Source organism: Triturus cristatus, chromosome 9 (genome assembly GCF_964204655.1).
Source record: "Triturus cristatus chromosome 9, aTriCri1.1, whole genome shotgun sequence".
Lineage (NCBI taxonomy): Eukaryota > Metazoa > Chordata > Amphibia > Caudata > Salamandridae > Triturus > Triturus cristatus.
Window position 1 is genome coordinate 714871332 of NC_140592.1, and position 14321 is coordinate 714885652.

The 14321-nt window shown below is 47.4% G+C and overlaps 1 protein-coding gene across 2 annotated transcripts in view; it reads right to left on the minus strand.

Annotated features, from left to right (window-relative positions):
* Positions 1–14321, minus strand: part of DRAP1 (DR1 associated protein 1) — a 463081-nt gene that overhangs the window by 315611 nt on the left and 133149 nt on the right. The window lies entirely within an intron of this gene.

The following is a 14321-nucleotide window of genomic DNA, read 5'->3' on the forward strand; positions in this document are numbered from 1 at the left end:
GCGGAGGGGAAAAAAAAGTGTACCCAGGATCCTGTGGATAAATCGTGCTCCAAACATCTACCAACCCATGGTCCTGCACCAAATTCCTAAGAGCTTGAAAGTCTTTGGGTTTGCGACCTTTATATGAGCAGGGAGAATGTGCCCAGTTGCTAGAAAGATTAATGTTCAAATCCCCACAGAGAATTAAAGGTGAAGGCCAAAGAGCAAGTTCCCCGTTAAAAAAATTAAAGATGTTTGGTTCATCTAAATTGGGGCCATATATAGTACATAGCGTAAAGCTAGTCCCCTCAACTGAGCATTCAAAAGTAGCCCACCGACCTAGGGTATCCACCGAAGAGCGCCCCGGAGGGACTAAAGAGGGTCGGGCTAAAATAGCCACCCCACATTTCATATCAGATTGTTTAGATGTAGCAAGTGTGGAAAATCCTAAGTCAGTCAGCTTCTGCCTGTGAGACCAAGAAATGTGTGTTTCCTGCAGACAGATAATGTCAGGAAGAGTGATTTTCAATTCTGCTTGGATCTTTTTGCGTTTATCAAAATTGTTAAGGCCGCAGACATTATATGTACCTATTCTGATCCCCTTATCAGCCATCAACCAACGCTTTCTGAATAACCAGTGCAAATAAACCTACTCAGTAAAGCATAAAATAAGCGATAACAATAAGAATAAGAAAAAGACAAAATCAATAAATACATCATCTGTGGAACAAAGTGTTTTTTAATTTTTAATGTCCCCCTCCCACCCCCCAACCCCCACCCACCACCCACTGTACCCACCCTGTTTGAGGGCAATAGGACCACCAAGGTCCTGGTGATGGAGAGAGGGAGACGCTCCCTGTGGTGCTCCCCCAAGGATTGATATAACTACAAGAAAGAACAACAAAGTACGGAAGAAGACCGAGCAAACAGCCACATAGGCTAAACCCAGATTAGGAGCCAGACTTGAGTGAATGTAAATACTCCTTTGCTAGATTTTCAGAAGAAAAAAACTTGCTCTGGCCTTGAAACACTGTTTTTAGCTTTGCGGGATTGAGAAGAAACGCTTGACACCCTTTAGCTAAAAAGAGAGGAATCAGTTGGCGGAGCTGCCACCTCCGCACAACAGTCTTGTGGCAGAAATCAGGTGTAACAAAAAAAGGAACACCTTTGGCTGCTCTCTTCTGGTTAGGTCTTGCTAAGTTGTACACATCTTCTCGAGCAAGGAAGTTGTTGATAGAAATCAAAATAGCACGAGGATGTACAGCTGCAGGTCCAGAACGAAGAGCTTGAGGTTTATTGTAAAAAGGAAAACGGTGAGCTCTTTGGATCTCAATATCCCAGTTCCATTTGGGTAGCTCGGGAAAGGCTTCTTCAAAAAGCTGAATGATAAATTGTCTTGCATCACCCCCTTCTGTGCCCTCCGGGATACCCAGGACCCTTAAATTGTTGCGTCTCATTCGATTTTCCAACTCTGAGAGCTTCCAAGTAGCATCTTCTTTTTGAGCCTTTAGTTCATTGACCAGTCCCCTCTGTATTACAGCTTCATCTTCCAACATGGAAATGCGATTTTCAGTCTCCCCTACTCTGATGCCAATCTCTGCACAAGACTTGCTGATCCGTCTAATAGCATTCTGCAGCTTACGGCAAGCCCCCTGCATTCTGGCATTTTCGAGTCTCGCTTCAGCCCTATGTGACAACATCGTATCATAGATTGTCTCTAAAGTGATTGGTTTCATAGGGACTGAGAGATCGGCAGAGATTGAGGTTGCATCTATAACACCCACTATCTGATTATTGCCAGTTTCCAGAGAGTGAGAATGCGCGGTTGAAAACGAATAATCCCAGGCCAGGTTCTCTCCTGGAAGAGAGGGGTCTTTAAAGGACACAGGTTTTACAGAAGACGTTTGTCTACTTGAAGGCTTACACTTCCGAATTGTACCATCAAGTGGGACCGGATTCATATATCCCCCCATAAGACAGTTGTCCACCTCGCCCTGGCTAGTAGAGCCACCCTCATATTCTGCCCAGTCTCTATTGATAATATCTTCATCATCATCATCTTCATCATCTGAAGTAGATGCGTCTGACAATGAAAAAAAATTGTCCAAAGGCTCTATATCATGACTGGGCTCAATTCTCTCCGTACTATTAATTGCCAGTCCTCCCCCACGTGCCCCACTGCCCAAAAGAGTACCCGCCACCGGATCGATAACTTTGCATGAAGAAACTGCATGAGGTGGAGGTAAAGGGACTCCAGATCCCATAATGCATCCTGGCGAGATGTCTAAAGCCTGGTGAGGATTTGTTGAGGCTTCCAACAGTGTTGTGTCTTTAGACGGTAAAACGCCCTCATTTTTTGTATAACCAGCGGGATAATTCACGTCAAGCAGTGAAACTGAGGGGGACACACAGGGGGATACCGCTGTCTCATCTGATAACCCCGCATTGATAGTTTTAGAAGAAATTTGCTCCGTATTTCACAAAGATCGTTTCAAGAACAAGGGAGCGGTGTTTTTAACAGAATTAGCAACATTAGTAGAAGCAGAAGCAGGGGGGGGGGGCCTTACCGGAGGATGTCTTCGCCGGCTCCGAAAGGGCTTCTTGCGGGGTTTTATGGATCTTCGGGCCCCCCCCACCAGCAGTGTCGATGCTTCCTGTGAGCTGAATATTGCGAGGTTTATTAACCATTGCAGGGCCTTTGATAATTGACTTAGGCGGCATCTTCCCCCTGCCTGCCTGTGGTATAATGACGCCGGAGAAGAGGAGAAACGAGGAAGAATGCCGGAACCAGGAATGAAGCACTCCAATGGCTCTGGAACGCCAATGTAATCTGCGCGTCGGTAACAAGAGGAAGGCAGCCGTAAGCAAGATCATTATTTCTCTTCCGTTTTTAAAAGTCTGATTCAAGGTTCAAGCATATCGGGTCCCAATTCGGTCTTCGTCGTAGCAAAATTGAAAGGAGGAGCACCAACAGCCGGGAGTGCTCAACCCAGCTCACTCGGCCGAAGCATCGGCCGCCATCTTGCCCCGGGAGGACGCAGTGTTATATAGAGCATAGTCCTGAGAGCACGATTGAAAATGAAAACTAGATATAGTATATGGTATAAACTATGCACCAAAAAGTGTGATATAAGATGAACCGGGGCGTGAAATATAATATGCAATACATTGTGCGCAATGACAGATTCATTGGAGAGCGCGAGATAGCACAGGCACTAGCGCGTGCTATGCGATATACGCCTTGGAGTGTAATATGCACAGGGCAGTGTTGTGTAACCTAACTAGTCTCTAAAGTTGTAATGTAAAATATGTGCTGGGGAGTGTAACATTGCATATGCACTGTGACAAAGATATGGATCCCAGATTGTAATATGTATGGCATAGCGCTGTGCGTTATAACATAGGCATCGAGGAAGGCACGTTAGATGGGGCAATATAACCCGTGCGAAGGCAAGTGTGGCATGACATATCCACGGGGTGGTGTTACAGTGCACATGGGCTAGAGAGTGTCATAGCATACGCACTAGCTGGTGGAATACAACACAGAGGTGTGTGGCACTCGGCGGACACTGGTGGGTGTAACACAGCATTGGGCTCAGCCAGGAGCACGCTGTGACTCTCAAGTGAGGTTCGTCTCCTTTCCAGAGAGTAAAATAAAAAGTATTGCACATCCGGCGGTGGATGTGTGTTTTATTAACCGTGAGGGGGGTTTCTTGCATAGTTTGGTCGAATTTTTGTCGAATCCCCTTTGAATGGCTTGGTGTGTGTGTGTATTAAACGTGCCCGTCAATAGCTACCCATGTTTGCATAAATAAACAACAAGGGTGTCTACTTGGAGAGTACCCACCGGCGGGGGCGCCGGGATTAGGCACGGTAGGGCGTCAGACACGTCAGAGCTTCACTAGCGGTGTAAATACATTCCACGTGGATTAATTGTATGCATAGTCGCCTTTTAATGAATATCACGCAAATAGTCATGGTGATAGGTACATACGGTTTGTCCAGCATGTCCTAGGTGTTTCTATAAATATATATATTTTTTTAAATAATAAAAAACAAAGGCCAGTTAAGGCCTTGGGAGGGGGGCCACGCAGCCCCCTTCCAAATTAATTTTTTTCAACAAAAAAAATTAGGGTGCAGGCTCTGGGGGATAGGGTCCCCAGGGCCAATAAATTATAAAAAAGAAGGGGAGCCACACAGCCCTCCTTCTTAAAAAAATTAAATAAATAAAAGTCCGGCATCGTGCCGGAGGCCACGCCCCCTCCTTGCAGCACTCTGCAAATGCGTCCCCTGGCCAGTTGTAAGTTGGGGAATTAATTCCCCTTCAATACTGAGCTCAATGTGAATTTCTAGTCAAATGCAATTAGTTACTTTATGGATTACTTTTCTAACCACAGGACTGGATCCTAGATTCAGTCCTTGGACATCTCCTGTAAACAGTTGAGTAAAAGCGTTTTGGTTACAGTAGTGATTTTTAAGGAATATTATTGTATTTTAAAAGTTGACACTTAGAAGTATTTTCACATAGAATCACCAATGTTATCCTATGGCAGAAAATTCACTTAGCAGGTAAGTAGTGTTATCGTTACTTTTTCTTACTCAGTGGTGGATCCTGGATCCAGCACTGGTGAATCTCCTGTAAACAGTTGAAAGAATGTGTTTAAGTCATACACACGATTTTTTAGGAATATTTTTAGTTTGTGAAAATAGACACTTAAAAACTTTTCTGGTGAAAACCACACAATGGATTCCTATGGAAGGAAATACAAGTCACTGGTAAGTACACTTAGAATTACTTTCCAGAGTCATTGCTGGGCTAAAAGATGCAGCACTGGGTTCTCTCCTGATAACAGGTGAGTAAATCGGAATTCGTAGTTCGGCTGATTTTAGAGGAATATTTGTACGTTTCAAAAATAGACACTTAGAAACTTTTCTGCTGAAAACCACACAATGGATTTCTATTGAAGGAAATACAAGTTACTGGCGTGTTTTAAGTTGGGGGATTAATTCCCCTTGAATCCTGAGGTCCCCTGGCGGCCAACTAGCCCACCAGGTACCTCCAGTATGCGCCAGGAAGCTGCGTTGCAGAGAGGTGTTCAGAGGCCACGCCCCTTTTTACAACACTCTGCAATGCAGCTCCGTGGTGCTTACTAGAGGTACCTGGTGGGCTAGTTGGCCCCTAGGGGACCTCTGGATTGAAGAGGAATGAATTCCCCAACTTAAAACGTGCCACAGGGCCTGTTTGCATACATATCACCTCAGGCCCCTCCCACTACCTTCACCACTGTGCAAACGCGTCCCGTGGCGCATTTTAAGTTGGGGGATTAAGTCCCATTGAATCCTGAGGTCCCCTGGCGGCCAACTAGCCCACCAGGTACCTCCAGTAAGCGCCACGGAGCTGCGTTGCAGAGAGGTGTAAAAAGGGGCGTGGCCTCATTATACCTCTCTGCAACACAGCCCCCTGGCGCATACTGGAGGTTCCTGGTAGGCTAGTTGGCCCCCCAGTATTCAAGGGGAATTAGTTCCCCCTCTGCAAATGTGCCAGGGTGCGTGTTTGCAGAGTAGTGCAAGGAGGGGGCGTGGCCTCCGGACCGATCCCGTCTTTTAAAAAAATATTTTTTTTTAGAAAGGAGGAAGGAGGCGCGTGGCCCCCCCTCCCAAGGCCATAATTTGTCCTGGGGACCCCATCCCCCGGGGCATGGCCCCATCCCCCGGGGCCGTTTTTTTTTTGTTGCTTTTAAAAATTTTAGGATGGGGCCGCGTGTCCCCCCTCCCGGGCTACTACTAGCCCCGGAGACCCCATCCCCAGGGGCTGGCCCTCTTTGTTGGGGGCCGTGGGGGGTTCGCAATCCCCCCATGGTCTCAGCCGGCTCCCTGTGTCCTGCGGGAGCCGGCATTGCTTTTCCACATGGGGAGCAGCTAACATGCTGCTCCCCATGTGGAAAAGCAATCTACTTTGCTTCATTGAAATCCCTGCTCTCGCTTCAATGAAGCAAAGCAGTTTGCAATGACAGGGCGGGAGCCGCGAGTCCCTGAGGTGGGCAACCCAGGACACTGCAGGAGCTGGCCCTGGGGGGTGGCGGTCCCCAGGGCCTATACAAGGCTCCAGGAGGGGGGCCGTGTGGCCCCCCTCCCAGATTTTGAAGTTGCCGGGGGGGGGGGGGGGCCTGAGTGCCCCCCCAACAAATAATAATAAGCCCCGGGGGTGGCGGTCCCCAGGGCTGGGGGGGCCTGAGAGCCCTCCCAACGAATATTAAGAAGCTTCCTCAAGTGAAGTAATCAACAAGCAACTAAAGCCCAAAAGAAAAGGCGGCAATAGATCGAGATCGCGCCGGCGCTCCAAATCACATAGTGATGCTAAAAAAGACACTTCATTTCCTCTGGCGGAACCGGGTGCTGTGTAGTGACATCGGAAGGGGGCATGGTGTAAGTAAATTCTGACCGTGGGGTCACATGATACGGGGCTAGTACCACAACTGGACTGCATATAGTGAAAGGGAACGCCTGATGTTTGTGGGTTGGATCTTGGGGATTCATTGGCAGGGAAGGGTAGCATGCTAGCGTTGGGGCCCGCTCCCTCTGCCGACCGCGACAGGTACTTCATCAGTTATGAGGTCTAGGGGTGGGGGGAAGAGGGGGGGAGTTGGGAAGGGGTTACCTGTTTTATGTGCAGCAACGATCATCCTATTTACGGCTATCCATTTAGCAGTGGCATTAAAGTCAGGCACGAAGTGTCCAGGCCTCTGTAGAACCCTATGTAGGCCATGGTGTGCCCAAGACATTCAGAAAGCACTTTCCATACAAGGGGGGCAATGTGAGAGATGGCGTGGGGTAGCCGCAAACACGTAGCAGTTGACTGGTTTGTAAAGCGCGAACAAGTGCCTTCAGTGGAATAGCAGATAAGTGAGCGAATGAGGAAGGAACTGCAGCAAACCTCCTTTAAGAGCGACAATGGATTTCTGACTGCCACAACTGTATTCCTCAGTAGAATGGAGGCCATGGTTGTTGCTTCTCTGCCGAAGCAGGTCAATCTTTCCTTTTCACGGGTTCTGCCTGAAAATTTGACTGGGGCTTTCTTTTCTGCACAAATGTGTACGCGTGCTCCGTCTCGACCCCAGGCACACTTTTACCCAGAGGCTATGCAGCGGATGTATCACAGCTGCGTAGGCTCTCCACACGGTGCCGTAACCACAGCGCAAAACATGCAGGAGCTGCGCCCGGGCCGTACCTCAATGCCACGTCCTCTTAGGCTTCGCCCATTCCAGGTCCCCCTCCTTACTACAGTGCTGAGGCAGGAGCGCCTTCAGTCCTCGGGTAGTGCGATGTTGGTCTGGGGTCCACACTAGTGCCAGGGATACCTCGTGGAGGCCAGGCAATTTCCGATGCGGCCGCAGTCGGGCCCGTGATCAGCCGGCACCATTTTACCCTCAGAGCTCCGGATCTTTCAAATTGGTCGGGGTACTAGGCAGGGATGCCCCCTATCCCCTTACTTATTTGCTCTGGCAATGGAGCCCCTAGCAGCCTGGGTGAGGATAGATGCCCAAATATGGGGCTTTGAATGGTCCAGTGGGGGGGTCAGACCGCATTGCCCTCTACGCGGACGATGGCCTGTTTTTTCTGATGGATCCCAATAGGACAGGCACCAGACTGCTCCAAATCATGCAGGTATTTGGTGAATCATCGGGCATCTTCATGAATCCCAGAAAACCCACCCTCTGGCCACTGAAAGGTACAGACGAAATAGGCTCCTGGGCGTCGGAAGTGGTGACCGTAACAGAGGGGGTGAAATATTTGGGGGTCTTCTTGTTGGCTTTGCAACCCATTGCCTGGGAGAAGAATATCGCCCCAGTGTGGGCACGAGTGAAGGAGGAAATGCGGATATGGTCGCACATGCCCCTGTCTATATATGAGAGGTCGGCCATATTTAAAATGGTCTCCCTTCCTCGATTGTTGTATCAGCTACAAAACCATCAGTATCTAGTCCCACACACATGGTTCAGACAGGTGAATGTGGCATTGGGACAATTCCTATAGGCCAGGGGCAGGCCCGGGTGGCCCTGCGGACTTGCTACCAATCGACGTATTGTGCGGGATTGGCCACAGCAGACATTCAATCCTACTATATAGCGTTGCACCTTCTGGTACTCAGTGAGTGGTGGTAAGGGGACAGAGGGGACCCGGCATACGCAGTGGAGCGGTGGCTAATGGGGGATTCGACCTTGCACACTATTCTGTATTCAGGCCAGAAGCTCCGAGCTCTCCCGCCCTCATCCCAGGTAGTGTTCAGGCTATGGAAACAATCTCTCCTTAAGATAGGATGGTGGGGCAGGCTAACTGGGGAGGCCCGCTGTGGCACAATGGGAGATTACCGCAATTGGCAGGACTGGTGGGATTTTGGGGCTGGGATAACATAGGAATCTCGACTTTGGGGGATGTCATGAGAGGCTCAACACTGAAATGGTTTCAGGGCCTCCAAAAAGAATTTGCATTGCCTAGAACACAGTTCTTTAGATACCTCCGGTTTAGACACGTTATATCCCCCAGCATTGCCGAGATAGACGCCCACCCCGAATATAGTCCAATCGAAGCGAAGGTGTTCATGGTGGATTTGGGGGAACATAAGACAGCCAAAATTTATCAATCCATAGTGACGCACAGCCCCACTACCCTGGATACATTGAGAGAAGCGTGGACATGAGACCTGGGCCAGCTAGATGGGGAGGATTGGACAGAGGCATTGGGCTCCTCGCACGAGGTGGCAATAGCCACTCGGCTGCGCCTGATACAGTTTAAATACCTGCACCAGGTCTTTTATACAGGGCAGAGACTTTGGAGGGCAGGACTGGTGGCGTCACCGGAGTGCCTGCCCTGTGGCCACGCGGAGGGCTCCTTTATGCACACGATATGACACTGTCGGGTACTAACTGCCTTCTGGGATGGGGTCAGGGCGTGCTTAGCGGAGGTGCGGGGCTGGGATATCCCTGCATCACCAAATTAAACATATTACTCATTATGGAGGGAATTGGGGGAAACTTGTATAAACGTCACCTTTTATTGTTAGGATTTACCTTAGCAAAGAGGGACATTGTAAAAATGTAGAAAGCAACGGCCGCATCAAAATTATCTACTTGGAAAAAGGGGCTGGACTTTTGTATGGGTATGGAGCAACTAGTGTTCAAGGCTAGGGGGTGCCCGCAGAAACGTGAAAATTTGGAAGAAAAGGGCTGAGTACCGGGGCATATGGTTGGAGCCAACGGATCAAGGGCGAAATTATGCATTAGCATAGATATCGGACGATGCGGGACAGAGTATTGTGTGAAGAGACACTATGTGGTTATTATGTAATGGTTGGGTAGCTTAATAGAATCGGTTGCCGCACAATGGGGGGGAGGTTACAATGGGAAACGGTGATTGCTTTATATTTGTTTCATTTACCAATATTGTAAAAGAAATGTCAATATATTGTGGCTGGATATATATCGACGGCTTCCTTAGATGGGGAGCGTCGTATGGTATGTAATAATTGCCAAAATAAAATATGTTTCTGAAAAAAAAAACTACAACTCATAAAAATTAGTTAACTTCCCACACTTTACCCTTATAATCCCCACAACGCACAGCTAAAATTACTTACAAAATTAAAACTTATTTTCAATTAAAAAACTATTAGTATTTAAAACGAATTATAAAGTAATTAAAATGAATTTCCTCCCCTCCCTTTACCCCTATAAAAGTAAAACACACACATAAAAAACATAAAACATGGACCAGTGGGATGGGGGGGGGTCAGACCGCATTGCCCTCTACGCGGACGATGTCCTGTTTTTTCTGATGGATCCCAATAGGACAGGCACCAGACTGCTCCAAATCATGCAGGTATTTGGTGAATCATCGGGCATCTTCATGAATCCCAGAAAACCCACCCTCTGGCCACTGAAAGGTACAGACGAAATAGGCTCCTGGTAGTCGGAAGTGGTGACCGTAACAGAGGGGGTGAAATATTTGGGGGTCTTCTTGTTGGCTTCGCAACCCATTGCCTGGGAGAAGAAAATCGCCCCAGTGTGGGCACGAGTGAAGGAGGAAATGCGGATGTGGTCGCACATGCCCCTGTCTATATATGAGAGGTCGGCCATATTTAAAATGGTCTCCCTTCCTCGATTGTTATATCAGCTACAAAACCATCAGTATCTAGTCCCACACACATGGTTCAGACAGGTGAATGCGGCATTGGGACAATTCCTATAGGCCAGGGGCAGGCCCGGGTGGCCCTGCGGACTTGCTACCAATTGACGTATTGTGCGGGATTGGCCACAGCAGACATTCAATCCTACTATATAGCGTTGCACCTTCTGGTACTCAGTGAGTGGTGGTAAGGGGACAGAGGGGACCCGGCATACGCAGTGGAGCGGTGGCTAATGGGGGATTCGACCTTGCACACTATTCTGTATTCAGGCCAGAAGCTCCGAGCTCTCCCGCCCGGATCCCAGGTAGTGTTCAGGCTATGGAAACAATCTCTCCTTAAGATAGGATGGTGGGGCAGGCTAACTGGGGAGGCCCGCTGTGGCACAATGGGAGATTACCGCAATTGGCAGGACTGGTGGGATTTTGGGGCTGGGATAACATAGGAATCTCGACTTTGGGGGATGTCATGAGAGGCTCAACACTGAAATGGTTTCAGGGCCTCCAAAAAGAATTTGCATTGCCTAGAACACAGTTCTTTAGATACCTCCGGTTTAGACACGTTATATCCCCCAGCATTGCCGAGATAGACGCCCACCCCGAATATAGTCCAATCGAAGCGAAGGTGTTCATGGTGGATTTGGGGGAACATAAGACAGCCAAAATTTATCAATCCATAGTGACGCACAGCCCCACTACCCTGGATACATTGAGAGAGGCGTGGACATGAGACCTGGGCCAGCTAGATGGGGAGGATTGGACAGAGGCATTGGGCTCCTCGCACGAGGTGGCAATAGCCACTCGGCTGCGCCTGATACAGTTTAAATACCTGCACCAGGTCTATTATACAGGGCAGAGACTTTGGAGGGCTGGACTGGTGGCGTCACCAGAGTGCCTGCCCTGTGGCCACGCGGAGGGCTCCTTTATGCACACGATATGACACTGTCCGGTACTAACCGCCTTCTGGGATGGGGTCAGGGCGTGCTTAGCGCAGGTGCTGGAATGGGATATCCCTGCATCACCAAATTAAACATATTACTCATTATGGAGGGAATTGGGGGAAACTTGTATAAACGTCACCTTTTATTGTTAGGATTTACCTTAGCAAAGAGGGACATTGTAAAAATGTAGAAAGCAACGGCCGCATCAAAATTATCTACTTGGAAAAAGGGGCTGGACTTTTGTATGGGTATGGAGCAACTAGTGTTCAAGGCTAGGGGGTGCCTGCAGAAACATGTGAAAATTTGGAAGATGCGGGACAGAGTATTGTGTGAAGAGACACTATGTGGTTATTATGTAATGGTTGGGTAGCTTAATAGAATCGGTTGTCGCACAATGGGGGGGAGGTTACAATGGGAAACGGTGATTGCTTTATATTTGTTTCATTTACCAATATTGTAAAAGAAATGTCAATATATTGTGGCTGGATATATATCGACGGCTTCCTTAGATGGGGAGCGTCGTATGGTATGTAATAATTGCCAAAATAAAGTATGTTTCTTCTGAAAAAAAAAACTCATAAAAATTAGTTAACTTCCCACACTTTACCCTTATAATCCCCACAACGCACAGCTAAAATTACTTACAAAATTAAAACTTATTTTCAATTAAAAAACTATTAGTATTTAAAACTCATTATAAAGTAATTAAAATGAATTTCCTCCCCTCCCTTTACCCCTGTAAAAGTAAAACACACACATAAAAAACATAAACAAATACCCTAATTAAATATCAACTAATTAATTAATAATCATGATCAACTAATTATTAATTGATTAAACATAAATTACATCCCACCCTTTACCCCTATAAGCTCCACAATCCACACCTAAAATTAATTACGCATTTTTCATATTTAATATTCAATCAATTAATTAATATTAATTAACAACTAATTAATAATTAATTACAAATAAATTACTTCCCACCCTTTAACCCTATAAACCCCCACAACCCGCACCTAAAATGAATTATACAATTTACATAATTAATTTACAATCAATTAATTAATATAAATTATCAACTAGTTATTAATTATTTAAACATAAATTACTTCCCTCCCTTTACCCCTATAAACCCCACAACCCACACCTAAAATTAATTACACAATTTACATGATTAATGTTCAATACATTATTTATTATAAATTAACAACTAGTTCTTAATTAATCAAAAATTATTACCCACCCTTTATCCCTATAACCCCACAATAAGCACCTAAACAAAATTACACAATTACCATAATTAATTTTCAATTAATTAATATGAATTAACCACCAATTAATTAATTACAAATGAATTACTTCCCACAATTAACACTATAAAATCTCAATTAAATAAATATTATTAAATTAAAAAATATTCATTAATTTATTATAATTAAATTACTTCCCACCTCAATAAAATTGATTACTACAAAAAATGTAACCCATATATTAAAAAACATAAACATTACTAATACAAAAAAACATACATCACATACATTTAAAATATAAACTAAAATACATAACACTAATTAAAAAATCGACATTTTAAACAGCTATATTTTTGCAAATGATATTAATGATATTTCTTACCTTAGATTCGATATTCTTGACCACGATATTCTTGCTGTCGATATTTCTGTAAAAGAAACAATTGATGGACGGAATCCTGGACAATACAAACATTCACCCCCAGTCACAAGGATCTGGGTTTAATCCATCATTCTTTTGCTCACCACACCACCCCAGTTTGGACCCAGCCATATGCAAATCAGTCTTGACCCTGTTCCTTATGGGAACAGTCCAGCCTGAACTGCCATGCCATGTCCTCCCTGGACCGGAAACAAGCATCCTGGAACCCGTTCTCTACGCCATAGTAATATGACCTGTACACGCGTGTACGGTCCGTATTACTATGGCATACGCATACGCGAGCACTCCCATAGTGATAGGGACCGTACACACGCGTGTACGGTCCGTATTACTATGGCGTATGCATACACCAGCACTCCCATAGTGATAGGGACCCTACACACGCGTGTACGGTCCGTATTACTATGGCGTACGCACACGCGAGCACTCCCATAGTGATAGGGACCGTACACACACCTGTACGGTCCGTTTCACTGCATTTGGGGTGCCCTAGGGCCGTGGAACACACCGTACCTGTGTGTAAATATTGAAATAACATAGGGGACACATGAGGGACAAGTATAAGGGCCTAAATGCATGCTGGTTGTCATGGAGACCGAGTTTAAAGTTTAATTTTTCCATCAGGTGGCCAGCAGAAGTCGGTTGGAAATAATATACTTTGTTGCAAAGTGGTTGTTGACTTGACATCATGCTTGTTAGACCAGGCCCTCGTAACATAGTCAGACCTGACCCCTGCACCTCACACCAGCCCCGAGCCCCTGGCCTGGCCGATCCTTCCCACCAGAACACACACACCCGACCCGGACTTCCCCCGTCCGTAGGCCTTCCCCCCTTCGGCCACCCCGGGCCCGCGTGCCCACTTCATGCACCAAGATGGCCGCCCGGCCCCAGCGCGACCCTAGCCTACAGGCGCCACTCCGGCTGGAGGACATCGCGCTCCCCATGGGATGAGAAAGGGAGGAGCAGTTTCCATCACACCTCTGTGCTTCCCTGGGAAGGTGGGTTTCGATCGACCCGCCGGCCTCCCCGAGGGCTGGCTCCACGCCTGCTGGGTGTCTGGGGCTCCTCCCGACCCGGCCCTGAAAGGATCAAAGGACAATGGCAGGAAACCCCCAACAAGCGACCCCCAGGTGACAAGACCCCTGCCTGCACAGACTCCGGACATCAAAGGGGAGTCGCCCTATAACAAGGGGTGCCCTGGGACTGTCCGGCGGATTCGCCTTGGAAACACCTGAGCCCTGCTGAGTGACTCGCGGCTCCCTGAAGATCGTAAGACCTCCGAACCTGTGCTTGAGCTCTGCTGAGTGACTCGCGGCTCCCTGAAGATCGTAAGACCTCCGAACCTGTGCTTGAGCCCTGCTGAGTGACTCGCGGCTCCCTGAAGATCGTAAGACCTCCGAACTTGTGCTTGAGCCCTGCTGAGTGACTCGCGGCTCCCTGAAGATCGTAAGACCTCCGAACTTGTACCCGAGCCTGCTGAGTACCTCGCAGCGCCCCCAGACTCCCTTGGTCCCGCCGGACCCCACG